General features: G+C 48.8%; 7 non-coding genes and 1 pseudogene across 7 annotated transcripts; 4 read left to right on the forward strand and 4 right to left on the reverse strand.

The window, feature by feature from the left end:
- Nucleotides 1–295: 295 nt before the first annotated feature.
- LOC140306153 (U2 spliceosomal RNA) lies at nucleotides 296–486 on the forward strand. Its single transcript, XR_011915508.1, has one exon. It is a non-coding gene; the product is annotated as a U2 spliceosomal RNA (small nuclear RNA).
- Nucleotides 487–897: 411 nt separating this feature from the next.
- Nucleotides 898–1,011, forward strand: LOC140306285 (U5 spliceosomal RNA). Its single transcript, XR_011915607.1, has one exon. It is a non-coding gene; the product is annotated as a U5 spliceosomal RNA (small nuclear RNA).
- Nucleotides 1,012–1,309: 298 nt separating this feature from the next.
- On the forward strand, nucleotides 1,310–1,482 carry LOC140306248 (U2 spliceosomal RNA; annotated as a pseudogene).
- A 4,994-nt stretch (nucleotides 1,483–6,476) lies between these two features.
- Nucleotides 6,477–6,669, forward strand: LOC140306238 (U2 spliceosomal RNA). The gene has a single exon (XR_011915572.1). It is a non-coding gene; the product is annotated as a U2 spliceosomal RNA (small nuclear RNA).
- A 4,175-nt stretch (nucleotides 6,670–10,844) lies between these two features.
- Nucleotides 10,845–11,032, reverse strand: LOC140306189 (U2 spliceosomal RNA). Its single transcript, XR_011915541.1, has one exon. It is a non-coding gene; the product is annotated as a U2 spliceosomal RNA (small nuclear RNA).
- Nucleotides 11,033–11,307: 275 nt separating this feature from the next.
- LOC140306318 (U5 spliceosomal RNA) lies at nucleotides 11,308–11,421 on the reverse strand. The gene has a single exon (XR_011915637.1). It is a non-coding gene; the product is annotated as a U5 spliceosomal RNA (small nuclear RNA).
- Nucleotides 11,422–11,832: 411 nt separating this feature from the next.
- LOC140306166 (U2 spliceosomal RNA) lies at nucleotides 11,833–12,023 on the reverse strand. The gene has a single exon (XR_011915520.1). It is a non-coding gene; the product is annotated as a U2 spliceosomal RNA (small nuclear RNA).
- Nucleotides 12,024–12,298: 275 nt separating this feature from the next.
- LOC140306346 (U5 spliceosomal RNA) lies at nucleotides 12,299–12,412 on the reverse strand. Its single transcript, XR_011915662.1, has one exon. It is a non-coding gene; the product is annotated as a U5 spliceosomal RNA (small nuclear RNA).
- Nucleotides 12,413–12,553: the final 141 nt, after the last annotated feature.

Below are 12,553 nucleotides of genomic sequence, written 5' to 3' on the forward strand. Positions count from 1 at the left end.
CCCTTTCTGTCTGTGCAAAAGAAATCTTGTTACTGTGCAGAGTGACTTCTCTGAGTAGAGTCGCCTTACTTGTTGCGACTGTGCCGATGTTCGAAGCTGGAGTGCAAAGTTGTTGCTTGAATGGTGCTCGCTGGAGCGTGTGGTAGTGTAAAGTTATACCATTTAAAAGGGCTGAAGAGTGCTCAGTGCAGCGGGTGGGCGGAGGTGCAAAGTGACACTATGGCCATAAAAAGAACACCGCTACAAGTGCGCATTGTGCCAGGAAGGGCCCTCGGACGTGAACCAGTGGACTGTTATCGCTTCTCGGCCTTTTGGCTAAGATCAAGTGTAGTATCTGTTCTTATCAGTTTAATGTCTGATATGTCCTCTATGCGAGGACTACATATTAAATGGATTTTTATCAATAGGAGTTGAAAAAGGAGCTTGCTCCGTTCACTCCAAGCATCGACCCGGTACTGCAGTGCCGCTGGGAACGGTGCGCTCTCCTCTGCTCTTGTGAAAAAGCAAACAGCGGTGCAGGATGGAAGTTTCAGGGAGCCTAAGATGAAACTTTCTTTTAATCTGCTGAGAAAAGAGAGTGAATGCGAAGCAGACTTTAACACGGCTCTGGGAGCGAGCCGAGTGCGGGCTAACCGGGAGAATTGCTTGAAAGAAACGCGACACCGAATGAGCAGTCAGAACAAAGCCTCAATACGGTGTTCCCGTGTTGTTTGTGACTGCCTTGTCTTTTGCACAGAGTAAAAGACAAGGCAGCCATCGAATAGGGCCCGATTGTTCCTACTTGGTCAGCCGAGGAGCAAGGGGGGGGAGCAAGCGTCTCAACCAAGCAAAGCTCACCATGGGGAAGGTGGCTATGCCAACTAGCCTGATGCCCTGCTCCCGCAGTGATGGATAATCGTACACTGGTTTCTCTTCATAATGTACAAGTCTTTCGCCTTTTACTAAAGACTTCCGTGGAGAGCAGCACTAATGAATTGTTTCTATTTTTGGCAGGCTTTACCTTTGCGGGTGAAGCCCTTTCTGTCTGTGCAAAAGAAATCTTGTTACTGTGCAGAGTGACTTCTCTGAGTAGAGTCGCCTTACTTGTTGCGACTGTGCCGATGTTCGAAGCTGGAGTGCAAAGTTGTTGCTTGAATGGTGCTTGCTGGAGCGTGCGGTAGTGTAAAGTTATACCATTTAAAAGGGTTGAAGAGTGCTCAGTGCAGCGGGTGGGCGGAGGTGCAAAGTGACACTATGGCCATAAAACGAACACCGCTACAAGTGCGCATTGTGCCAGGAAGGGCCCTCGGACGTGAACCAGTGGACAGATATCGCTTCTCGGCCTTTTGGCTAAGATCAAGTGCAGTAAGTGGTTTAAGTTACCAGAGCCAAGCGATGTAAGGAGCCTGGATGATTTAGGTGTATCGTTTTTTTTTTGGAGGAAAAAAATGGTCATTAAACATCCATCCCAGACAGCATTTTATGCTGGTCTGCGAAATTCTTTGAGGTTTGTTTTAAAAGACAAGAAAAGTCATTTTGGAGATCGGGAGTGGTTCGTCAGAACTGTCATCGTCGCAGGTTTGAAAGTTGATCCGGCACAGATTTTCTGTTTGCAATGGAACGCAGCCGATGGGGGATATGATCTCACTTTGAACAGCCAGCAGCAGTACGATCAGATCCAAGCAACATTTCAGGAAAAGGCAGAGATGGAGCCCTTTTCCAGGTTCAGAGTGGTGCCTCTTTGCCAGAGGAATTTGAGGATTGTGACTATCCACGTTTACAACCCATACGTCGGGGACGAGGCAGTGGCTGGGTTCCTCAGGAGGTACGGGAAAGTGGACATGCAGCCGAAATATCTGCGGGACAGTTTTGGGATCTGGACAGGTCGGAGGCAGTTCAGGGTGCTGTTGGGGGAGGATCCAGACAGCATGGACGGATTAAAGCACCCCCCTGCATACTTTTCAATTGGGGCGGACAGGGGATTTCTTTTTTACTCCGGGCAGCCACTGTTTTGCAGACAATGTCGCAGGTTTGGACACCTGGCGACAGGCTGCGTCCAAGTTTGCTGCCGGAACTGTGGGGGAAGTGGGCACGGTGCTGCCACCTGTGATGCACCCCGGCACTGTCATGGGTGCGGGGATGCGGGGCACCTGCTTCGGGACTGCCCCAAACGTACCCGCACATACGCCACAGTGGCTGGAGGTTTGGAGATCCGGAAGCTGAGGCCGCAGGTGGAGTTGCGTCAGGAGGTCCACGAGGCAAAGATGGGCCTTGGGACGGGGGCTGCTGTCCGGATTGCGGAGGCGGCCGCAGCCTCGCCGGCTGGGGAAAGGCTCATGGCAGATGGAGATGTCCCAGGGAAGGGCAACGTAGAAGGAGCGGCAGACCCATCGGACTTGGGAGGTGATCGTGAAGGTGTGAGTGTTATGGTGAGCTTTGGAGACTGTCTGCCGCTGACAGGATCCTGGGCAGATTGTGCGGCGAGTTCGGAGGAGGAGACGGTGGAGATGGTGATGGCAGCGATTGGTGGAGTGAGGAGGCAGAGGGTCTCTTCAGGTGAGGACTACACAGAGTCCTCAGCTGAAGCGGTCCGTGCTGAAACACAGGTGAAGGGAAGAAGGAGGAGGAAGAAACAGCGAGAGGGTGCCGTTCAGTCGATGGACAGTGCGTGTGAAGGAGAGGTGCCTTCGACTTCACCAGGACATTCGGGGTCATTGGGTGTGGACTTGGGGCCGAAGGGTTCCTGCAGGGGGTCTGATGTAATGGAGGGGGTACCTGCGGCCTCCGAGAGGCATCAAGGAGTAAGCAGGGGTGCGGAAGGGGAGGGCGGGGCCTCCGGGGGCACCCAAGATGGTGCGAGGGCTGATAACATAGATGGGGGGACTGGGCCAGGGGAGGGGGGGGCTGTTTCACCCCTGAGCTCGTCACGCTCTGTTTTTGAGGCCAGGTCGCCCAGCAGTGTGGCCTACCTTGAGGAGTGCGAGGTCTACGGATCGGGGGGGTCTGTGGGGAGTGGTTCCGAGGGCCTACTGGGAGAGAAAGAGAAGGCCTGAAAGGGACCTTTACAGTTTTAACAGTCAATGTGAGGGGGATGAGAGATAAGGGGAAGAGGGGGGGGATTTTTCATTATTTGGCCCAGGTCCCTTTCCAGGTTTGTTTTTTACAGGAGGTTCATTTAAGGGATGGGGGAGATGTAAGGGTCTTCTCTGATGGATGGAAGAGGGGGATTTCAAGGTGGGGGGTGGGAGGGGTTCACTCTTGTGGGGTGGGTATTTTATTTGGGGATAGGGATTTTCATGTGTCGGGGAGTTTTTCTGTGGTACAGGGGAGGGTACTAGTGGTTGATGCGGACTGGAGGGGGGTCTATTTTCGGTTCATCACTGTTTATGCCCCAGCAGAACCACAGGGACGGAGGGATCTTTTTTTGGCGTTGCCTGATGTTTGTGTTACCAACAGGGTTTTGGTTGTGGGGGGGGATTTTAATGTCTCTTTTGAAGGCATTGGGGATTTTAGTTTGCCTTATTTGAGGGATGTAGTGATGGACTTTAATTTACAGGATAGTTTCAGGGTGGTGGATAGGTCAGGGGAAGGATTCACATGGTCAAATTCTAGGGGTTCACGCAGTAGGATAGATTTTGTTTTTTTGCCAAAGGTGGTGGAGGTGAAAGATGCTGCAGTGTCGCCCCTCTGGTTCACAGATCACGGCCAACTCCGGGTGACCTTTGAGGTGGAGGCACCCCTTTTTGGGAGGGGGTTTTGGAGGCTAAATTGTGAAATCTTGAAGGAAAAGGCTTTCCGGAAAAGTTTTTCTTTCCATTATGGGGTGTGGGAACAGCTTAAGCCTTGTTTCGGATCAGTGGTGGACTGGTGGGAGGGGGTAAAACACAATACTCGCCTATTGGCGATCTCATATAGCACAGTGAGAGCACGGGAGAGGAGAAGGGAGTTTGTGCACTTACAGAGGAGACTACAATTTTTGGTGACAGCAGGGAATAAGGGGGAGACGCTGGATAGGGAGGCAGTTGAAGCGGTAAAGGGTAAGTTAGGGATTTATTTTAGGGAGAGGGCTAGGGTGTTTTTATTTCGGTGTAGAAAGGAGAAGTTTGAGTTGGGGGAACGCTGCAGTGCTTACTTTTTCAAGCAGGTTAAGACAGCCCAGGCAAGGGCATGTATCCCGCAGCTGCGTGGGAAAGGTGGGGGTTCTGTGACAGACCCACTGGAGATGGTGGAGGTAGCTTCTCTGTTTTTTGGGGAAGTTTTTGGGGAGGGGGCTGTGGGTGAGGATGGCCTGGGAAGGTTTTTAGGGTCTCTGCAGAGAAGGGTTCCTGGAGATATAGTTGAGGGGATGGAGGGCCCGGTGACCATGGCAGAGGTGGAGGAGGCCATGAAGGGGCTGCCATCAGGCAAGGTGCCTGGGATTGATGGGCTGCCCAAGGAATTTTTTTTGGTTTTTTGGGGGATTTTGGGGAGGGATGTGTGGGAGGTGGTTAAATCTGTTTTGGAAGGGAGGGGCTTAGGGAAAACAATGAGGGAGGGGGTCATATCTCTCTTGTATAAGAAAGGGGACAGGGAGCGAATGGAAAGCTATAGGCCGATCACGTTGCTCTGTGTGGACTACAAAATTGTGGCTCGAGTCCTAGTTGGTCGTCTTCGGAAGGCTCTACCTCATGTAATCCATGAGGATCAGACGTGTGGGGTGGAGGGAAGGCTAATACAGTGGAATCTGGGATTGGTGAGGGACTGTATTCATTGGGTGGAGGAGCGGGGGATCAATATGAGTTTGGTGGGGTTAGATATGGAGAAAGCGTTTGACAGGGTGAACCACAGGTTTCTTTTTGCAGTTTTGGAGAGGATGGGATTTGGGCCCCGTTTCATAGAGTGGTTGGAGATCATGTACAAGGGGGTGGGGAGCAGAGTTATGGTGAACGGGCACTTGGGTACAGTGGTGGCACAGAGAACTGGGGTGAGGCAGGGATGCCCACTCTCCCCGCTGCTCTTTGTGGCTTACATGGAGCCGCTGGGTGCGGTGGTGCGGGGGGACCCGGGTGTGGTGGGTCTGCACCTTCCTGGAGCAGGTCCAGACAAGTTGACAGTGATGCAGTATGCGGATGACATGACCTTTTTTTTGACAACAGAGAGGTCGGTCACACGGCTGTTGGAAGTGGTGGAGAGTTTTTCGATAGTGTCGGGGGCCAAAGTGAACTTAGGGAAGTCCACCATTAAGTTTTTTGGACCATGGGCTGGTAGGGTGGGAGGCCTAGCTGGTCTGCCCCAGTGCCAGGGCCCAGTGAGAGTCCTGGGGGTAGAGTTTCAGGGAGAGGGGAGTGCAGAATTAAATTGGGGAAGGCGTCTGGCTGCAGCCCGTTCGCGGATGGGGCTGTGGAAATCCCGGCAACTTTCCTTAAGTGGTAGAGTGCTGGTTTTGAAGGCTGATATTTTGCCATTTTTGGTATACCTAGCGTATGTTTTTCCTTTACCTCCTCAATATAGGAGAAGTTTCATGAGAGATGTTTTTTCCTTTGTATGGGGGGGGTATGAATATGTGAGAAGGGAGTGGATGTACCAGGAAGTTCGGATGGGAGGGAGGGGTGTGCCGGACATCCCACTTAAGTTGGATGTGGTTTTCTTTTCCTTTTTGTGCAGGTCTGTGCAACAGACCAGTGGCCATCATTTTCAGGCACTTTTGCTGTTTTGGTTGTCATTCCCCTTCAGGAGATTGGTGTTATGGGACAATCGAAAGCCAAAGGGGGATGTCTTACCCCCGTATTATAGGCAGGTGGTATGCTGGGGGAAAAAGCACCCAGAGTGTCAGGAGGGGGACCTGTGCTTCAGTCACCGGCGCCTGTACAGGGCTCTGGTGGAAAAAAGGGGGCCGGTGGGGGTGTATGGGGTGGGGCAACAAGGGTGGGTTTTCACACAGCAGAAAGGTCTCACAAACAGGGCGAGGGATATAAATTGGCTCGCCTTACACAGGAGGTTGCCAGTCAGGGAAGTTTTAAATAGACACGGGTTGACACGGGGGAGTTTGTGCCCAAGGGAGGGGTGTGGGGCTGATGAGACAATTGAGCATGTGTTTTGGGAATGTGGGTTTGCAACAAAAGTGTGGGTTGAGTTGGTTCTTTTTTTTCCAAGATTGGGGTCTTTAAAGTATGACATGATAATGCTGGGCTTGGGTTTAAGGGGGAAAGGTAGGGAGGGTTTTCTGTTATGGTTGGTTCTGTCTATGGGAAAGGTGGCGCTGTGGGATGCAAGGACGGCGTTGATTAAAAAAAATGTGGACTGGCAGGTGGGAAGGGTGGTGGCAAGGGTGAGGGCAGAGATTGGACGCATGAGAAGAATGGAGGAGGAAAAGTACGGGTATCACGCTGCAAGAGAGCGATGGAAGACTTTATTTTCATGAGCGGGTAGTGTTTCTTTGTGGTTGTTTCTTATGTTTGTATGGTTTTTGTGTCGGACATGTAAAGCATTGCTTTGATTGGTTTGTCATGTTGTTCTAAATGTTTCTTGGAAGTTTTGTAATAAAAAAAAAAAAAAAAAAAAAAAAAAAATCTGTACTTATCAGTTTAATATGTGATATGTCTATGCAAGGACTACATATTAAATGGATTTTTATCAATAGGAGTTGAAAAAGGAGCTTGCTCCGTTCACTCCAAGCATCGACCCAGTGCTGCTGGGAACGGTGCGCTCTCCTCTGCTTTTGTGAAAAAGCAAACAGCGGTGCAGGATGGAAGTTTCTTTTAATCTGCTGAGAAAAGAGAGTGAATGCGAAGCAGACTTTAACACGGCTCTGGGAGCGAGCCGAGTGCGGGCTAACCAGGAGAATTGCTTGAAAGAAACGCGACACCGAATGAGCGGTCAGAACAAAGCCTCAATACGGTGTTCCTTTGGTGTTTTTATAAAATGCGGTGTAAAAAAAGGTGTGAATGCCCCATAGAAAACTAAAAGGTGGAGCGGAAGTGTTCGGCTGCAAGAAGGTGTGAATGTCCGACTATATTTGATGAAAAGCAGGTGAAGCAAGGTCTGAATGCCCAACCTTACATCATCAAAAGCGAGATCAGAGGTTTTTGGCTGCAAGAAGGCCATAGTTTGCCAAAAGCGGTTAAGGTGCGAATGATCGGCTAAATATCAACAAAAGTGGGGGCGGAGGTCTTCGGATGCAAGTGGGTGTGAATATCCCACCATACAAGTATGGTGGAGAGGAAGCTGTGAATGGCCGACCATAGTTTGCAAAATGCGGGTGAGAAAAGGTGCGAATGTCCAACCATACATGATCAAAACAGGGAGCGGAGGTGTTTGGCTGCGACAAGGTGTGAATGTCCACCCATAATTAATGAAAAGCGGGCAACAAGTAGGTTCGAATGCCCAACCATACATCATCAAAAGCAGGAGTGGATGTGTTCGGCTACAAGAAGGTTTGAATGTCCGAGCATAGTTTGTAAAAAGCGGGTAAGAAAAGGTTCGAATGCCCGAACATACACCATCAAAAGAGGGAGCGGAGGTGTTCCGCTGTAAGACGGTGTGAATGTCCGACCATAGTTGGTAAAAAGTGGGTATGAAAAGGTTCGAATGCCCAAATTCGGCTGCAAAAAAGTGTGTTCGGCTGCAAAAAGGTGTGAATGTTCGACTAAATTTTGTAAAAAGCGGGTAAGACAAGGTGCGAATGCCTGACAATGTATGATCAAAAGCGGGAGCGGAGGTGTTCAGCTGCAAGAAGGTCTAAATGTCCATTTTTAATTGCTAGAAAACATGAAAGAAAATTTTCGAAAATCAATCCGCACATGATCATAAGTGGGAGAGGAGGTGTTCAGCTGCAAGAAGGTGTGAATGTCCTACCATAATTGCTGAAAAATGTGTTAGAAACGGTAAGAATGCCGGACCATACATCATCAAAAGCTAGAGAGGTGGTGTTCGGCTGCAAGTAGGTGTGAATGTCTGACTAAAGTTCAAATATATTAACAAAAGCGGGAGGAGAGGTCTTCGGATGAGTGGTTGAGAATTTCCAACCATAATCTATAAAATGCGGTGAAAAAAAAGGTGTGATAGATACCTAAAAGGTGGAGCGGAAGTGTTCGGCTGCAAGAAGGTGTGAATGTTATATATATAGTTGGTGAAAAGCAGGAAAAGCAAGGTCTGAATGCCCAATCTTACATCATCAAAAGCGAGATCAGAGGTGTTTGGCGGCAAGAAAACGGGTAAGGTGTGAATGACCGACTAAATATCAACAAAAGTGGGGGCGGAGGTCTTCGGATGCAAGTGGGTGTGAATATCCCACCATACAAGTATGGTGGAGAGGAAGCTGTGAATGGCCGACCATAGTTTGCAAAAAGCGGGTGAGAAAAGGTGCGAATGTCCAACCATACATGATCAAAACAGGGAGCGGAGGTGTTTGGCTGCGACAAGGTGTGAATGTCCACCCATAATTAATGAAAAGCGGGCAACAAGTAGGTTCGAATGCCCAACCATACATCAACAAAATCAGGAGTGGATGTGTTTGGCTACAAGAAGGTTTGAATGTCCGAGCATAGTTTGTAAAAAGCGGGTAAGAAAAGGTTCGAATGCCCGAACATACACCATCAAAAGAGGGAGCGGAGGTGTTCCGCTGTAAGACGGTGTGAATGTCCGACCATAGTTGGTAAAAAGTGGGTATGAAAAGGTTCGAATGCCCAAATTCGGCTGCAAAAAACTGTGTTCGGCTGCAAAAAGGTGTTCGACTAAATTCGGACGTTCACAACTTCTTACAACCGAACACCTCCGCTTCCGCTTTTGATGGTATATATTCGGGCATTCGAACCTTTTCTTACCCGCTTTTTACCAACTATGGTCGGACATTCACACCGTCTTTCAGTGGAACACCTCCGCTCCCTCTTTTGATGGTGTATGTTCGGGCATTCGCACCTTTTCTTACCCGCTTTTTACAAACTATGGTCGTACATTCAAACCTTCTTGTAGCCGGAAACCTCCACCCTCTTTTGATCATACTTTGTCGGGCATTCGCACCTTTTCTTACCCGCTTTTTACAAACTATGCTCGGACATTCAAACCTTCTTGTAGCCAAACACATCCACTCCTGATTTTGTTGATGTATGGTTGGGCATTCGAACCTACTTGTTGCCCGCTTTTCATTAATTATGGGTGGACATTCACACCTTGTCGCAGCCAAACACCTCCGCTCCCTGTTTTGATCATGTATGGTTGGACATTCGCACCTTTTCTCACCCGCTTTTTGCAAACTATGGTCGGCCATTCACAGCTTCCTCTCCACCATACTTGTATGGTGGGATATTCACACCCACTTGCATCCGAAGACCTCCGCCCCCACTTTTGTTGATATTTAGTCGGTCATTCACACCTTACCCGTTTTCTTGCCGCCAAACACCTCTGATCTCGCTTTTGATGATGTAAGATTGGGCATTCAGACCTTGCTTTTCCTGCTTTTCACCAACTATATATATAACATTCACACCTTCTTGCAGCCGAACACTTCCGCTCCACCTTTTAGGTATCTATCACACCTTTTTTTTCACCGCATTTTATAGATTATGGTTGGAAATTCTCAACCACTCATCCGAAGACCTCTCCTCCCGCTTTTGTTAATATATTTGAACTTTAGTCAGACATTCACACCTACTTGCAGCCGAACACCACCTCTCTAGCTTTTGATGATGTATGGTCCGGCATTCTTACCGTTTCTAACACATTTTTCAGCAATTATGGTAGGACATTCACACCTTCTTGCAGCTGAACACCTCCTCTCCCACTTATGATCATGTGCGGATTGATTTTCGAAAATTTTCTTTCATGTTTTCTAGCAATTAAAAATGGACATTTAGACCTTCTTGCAGCTGAACACCTCCGCTCCCGCTTTTGATCATACATTGTCAGGCATTCGCACCTTGTCTTACCCGCTTTTTACAAAATTTAGTCGAACATTCACACCTTTTTGCAGCCGAACACAGTTTTTTGCAGCCGAATTTGGGCATTCGAACCTTTTCATACCCACTTTTTACCAACTATGGTCGGACATTCACACCGTCTTACAGCGGAACACCTCCGCTCCCTCTTTTGATGGTGTATGTTCGGGCATTCGAACCTTTTCTTACCCGCTTTTTACAAACTATGCTCGGACATTCAAACCTTCTTGTAGCCGAACACATCCACTCCTGCTTTTGATGATGTATGGTTGGGCATTCGAACCTACTTGTTGCCCGCTTTTCATTAATTATTATTAATAATAATAATTATTCACACCTTGTCGCAGCCAAACACCTCCGCTCCCTGTTTTGATCATGTATGGTTGGACATTCGCACCTTTTCTCACCCGCTTTTTGCAAACTATGGTCGGCCATTCACAGCTTCCTCTCCACCATACTTGTATGGTGGGATATTCACACCCACTTGCATCCGAAGACCTCCGCCCCCACTTTTGTTGATATTTAGCCGATCATTCGCACCTTACCCGCTTTTGGCCAACTATGGCCTTCTTGCAGCCAAAAACCTCTGATCTCGCTTTTGATGATGTAAGGTTGGGCATTCAGACCTTGCTTCACCTGCTTTTCACCAAATATAGTCGGACATTCACACCTTCTTGCAGCCGAACACTTCCGCTCCACCTTTTAGTTTTCTATGGGGCATTCACACCTTTTTTTACACCGCATTTTATAAAAACACCACAGGAACACCGTATTGAGGCTTTGTTCTGACCGCTCATTCGGTGTCGCGTTTCTTTCAAGCAATTCTCCTGGTTAGCCCGCACTCGGCTCGCTCCCAGAGCCGTGTTAAAGTCTGCTTCGCATTCACTCTCTTTTCTCAGCAGATTAAAAGAAACTTCCATCCTGCACCGCTGTTTGCTTTTTCACAAGAGCAGAGGAGAGCACACCGTTCCCAGCGGCACTGCAGTACCGGGTCGATGCTTGGAGTGAACGGAGTAAGCTCCTTTTTCAACTCCTATTGATAAAAATCCATTTAATATGTAGTCCTTGCATAGACATATCACATATTAAACTGATAAGAACAGATACTACACTTGATCTTAGCCAAAAGGCCGAGAAGCAATATCTGTCCACTGGTTCACGTCCGAGGGCCCTTCCTGGCACAATGCGCACTTGTAGCGGTGTTCGTTTTATGGCCATAGTGTCACTTTGCACCTCCGCCCACCCGCTGCACTGAGCACTCTTCAACCCTTTTAAATGGTATAACTTTACACTACCGCACGCTCCAGCGAGCACCATTCAAGCAACATCGGCACAGTCGCAACAAGTAAGGCGACTCTCCTCAGAGAAGTCACTCTGCACAGTAACAAGATTTCTTTTGCACAGACAGAAAGGGCTTCACCCCCAAAGGTAAAGCCTGCCAAAAATAGAAACAATTCATTAGTGCTGCTCTCCACAGAAGTCTTTAGTAAAAGGCGAAGGACTTGTACGTTATGAAGAGAAACCAGAGTACGATTATCCATCACTGCGGGAGCAGGGCATCAGGCTAGTTGGCATAGCCACCTTCCCCATGGTGAGCTTTGCTTGGTTGAGACGCTTGCTCCCCCCCCTTGCTCCTCGGCTGACCAAGTAGGAACAATCGGGCCCTATTCGATGGCTGCCTTGTCTTTTACTCTGTGCCAAAGACAAGGCAGCCACAAACAACACGGGAACACCGTATTGAGGCTTTGTTCTGACTGCTCATTCGGTGTCGCGTTTCTTTCAAGCAATTCTCCCGGTTAGCCCGCACTCGGCTCGCTCCCAGAGCCGTGTTAAAGTCTGCTTCGCATTCACTCTCTTTTCTCAGCAGATTAAAAGAAAGTTTCATCTTAGGCTCCCTGAAACTTCCATCCTGCACCGCTGCTTGCTTTTTCACAAGAGCAGAGGAGAGCGCACCGTTCCCAGCGGCACTGCAGTACCGGGTCGATGCTTGGAGTGAACGGAGCAAGCTCCTTTTTCAACTCCTATTGATAAAAATCCATTTAATATGTAGTCCTCGCATAGAGGACATATCAGACATTAAACTGATAAGAACAGATACTACACTTGATCTTAGCCAAAAGGCCGAGAAGCGATAACTGTCCACTGGTTCACGTCCGAGGGCCCTTCCTGGCACAATGCGCACTTGTAGCGGTGTTCTTTTTATGGCCATAGTGTCACTTTGCACCTCCGCCCACCCGCTGCACTGAGCACTCTTCAACCCTTTTAAATGGTATAACTTTACACTACCGCACGCTCCAGCGAGCACCATTCAAGCAACATCGGCACAGTCGCAACAAGTAAGGCGACTCTACTCAGAGAAGTCACTCTGCACAGTAACAAGATTTCTTTTGCACAGACAGAAAGGGCTTCACCCGCAAAGGTAAAGCCTGCCAAAAATAGGAACAATTCATTAGTGCTGCTCTCCACGGGAGTCTTTAGTAAAAGGCGAAAGACTTGTACATTATGAAGAGAAACCAGTGTACGATTATCCATCACTGCGGGAGCAGGGCATCAGGCTAGTTGGCATAGCCACCTTCCCCATGGTGAGCTTTGCTTGGTTGAGACGCTTGCTCCCCCCCCTTGCTCCTCGGCTGACCAAGTAGGAACAATCGGGCCCTATTCGA

The sequence above is a fragment of the Leuresthes tenuis genome, unplaced genomic scaffold (assembly GCF_036924035.1).
Source record: "Leuresthes tenuis unplaced genomic scaffold, fLeuTen1.0.hap1 SCAF_4, whole genome shotgun sequence".
NCBI classification, from domain to species: domain Eukaryota; kingdom Metazoa; phylum Chordata; class Actinopteri; order Atheriniformes; family Atherinopsidae; genus Leuresthes; species Leuresthes tenuis.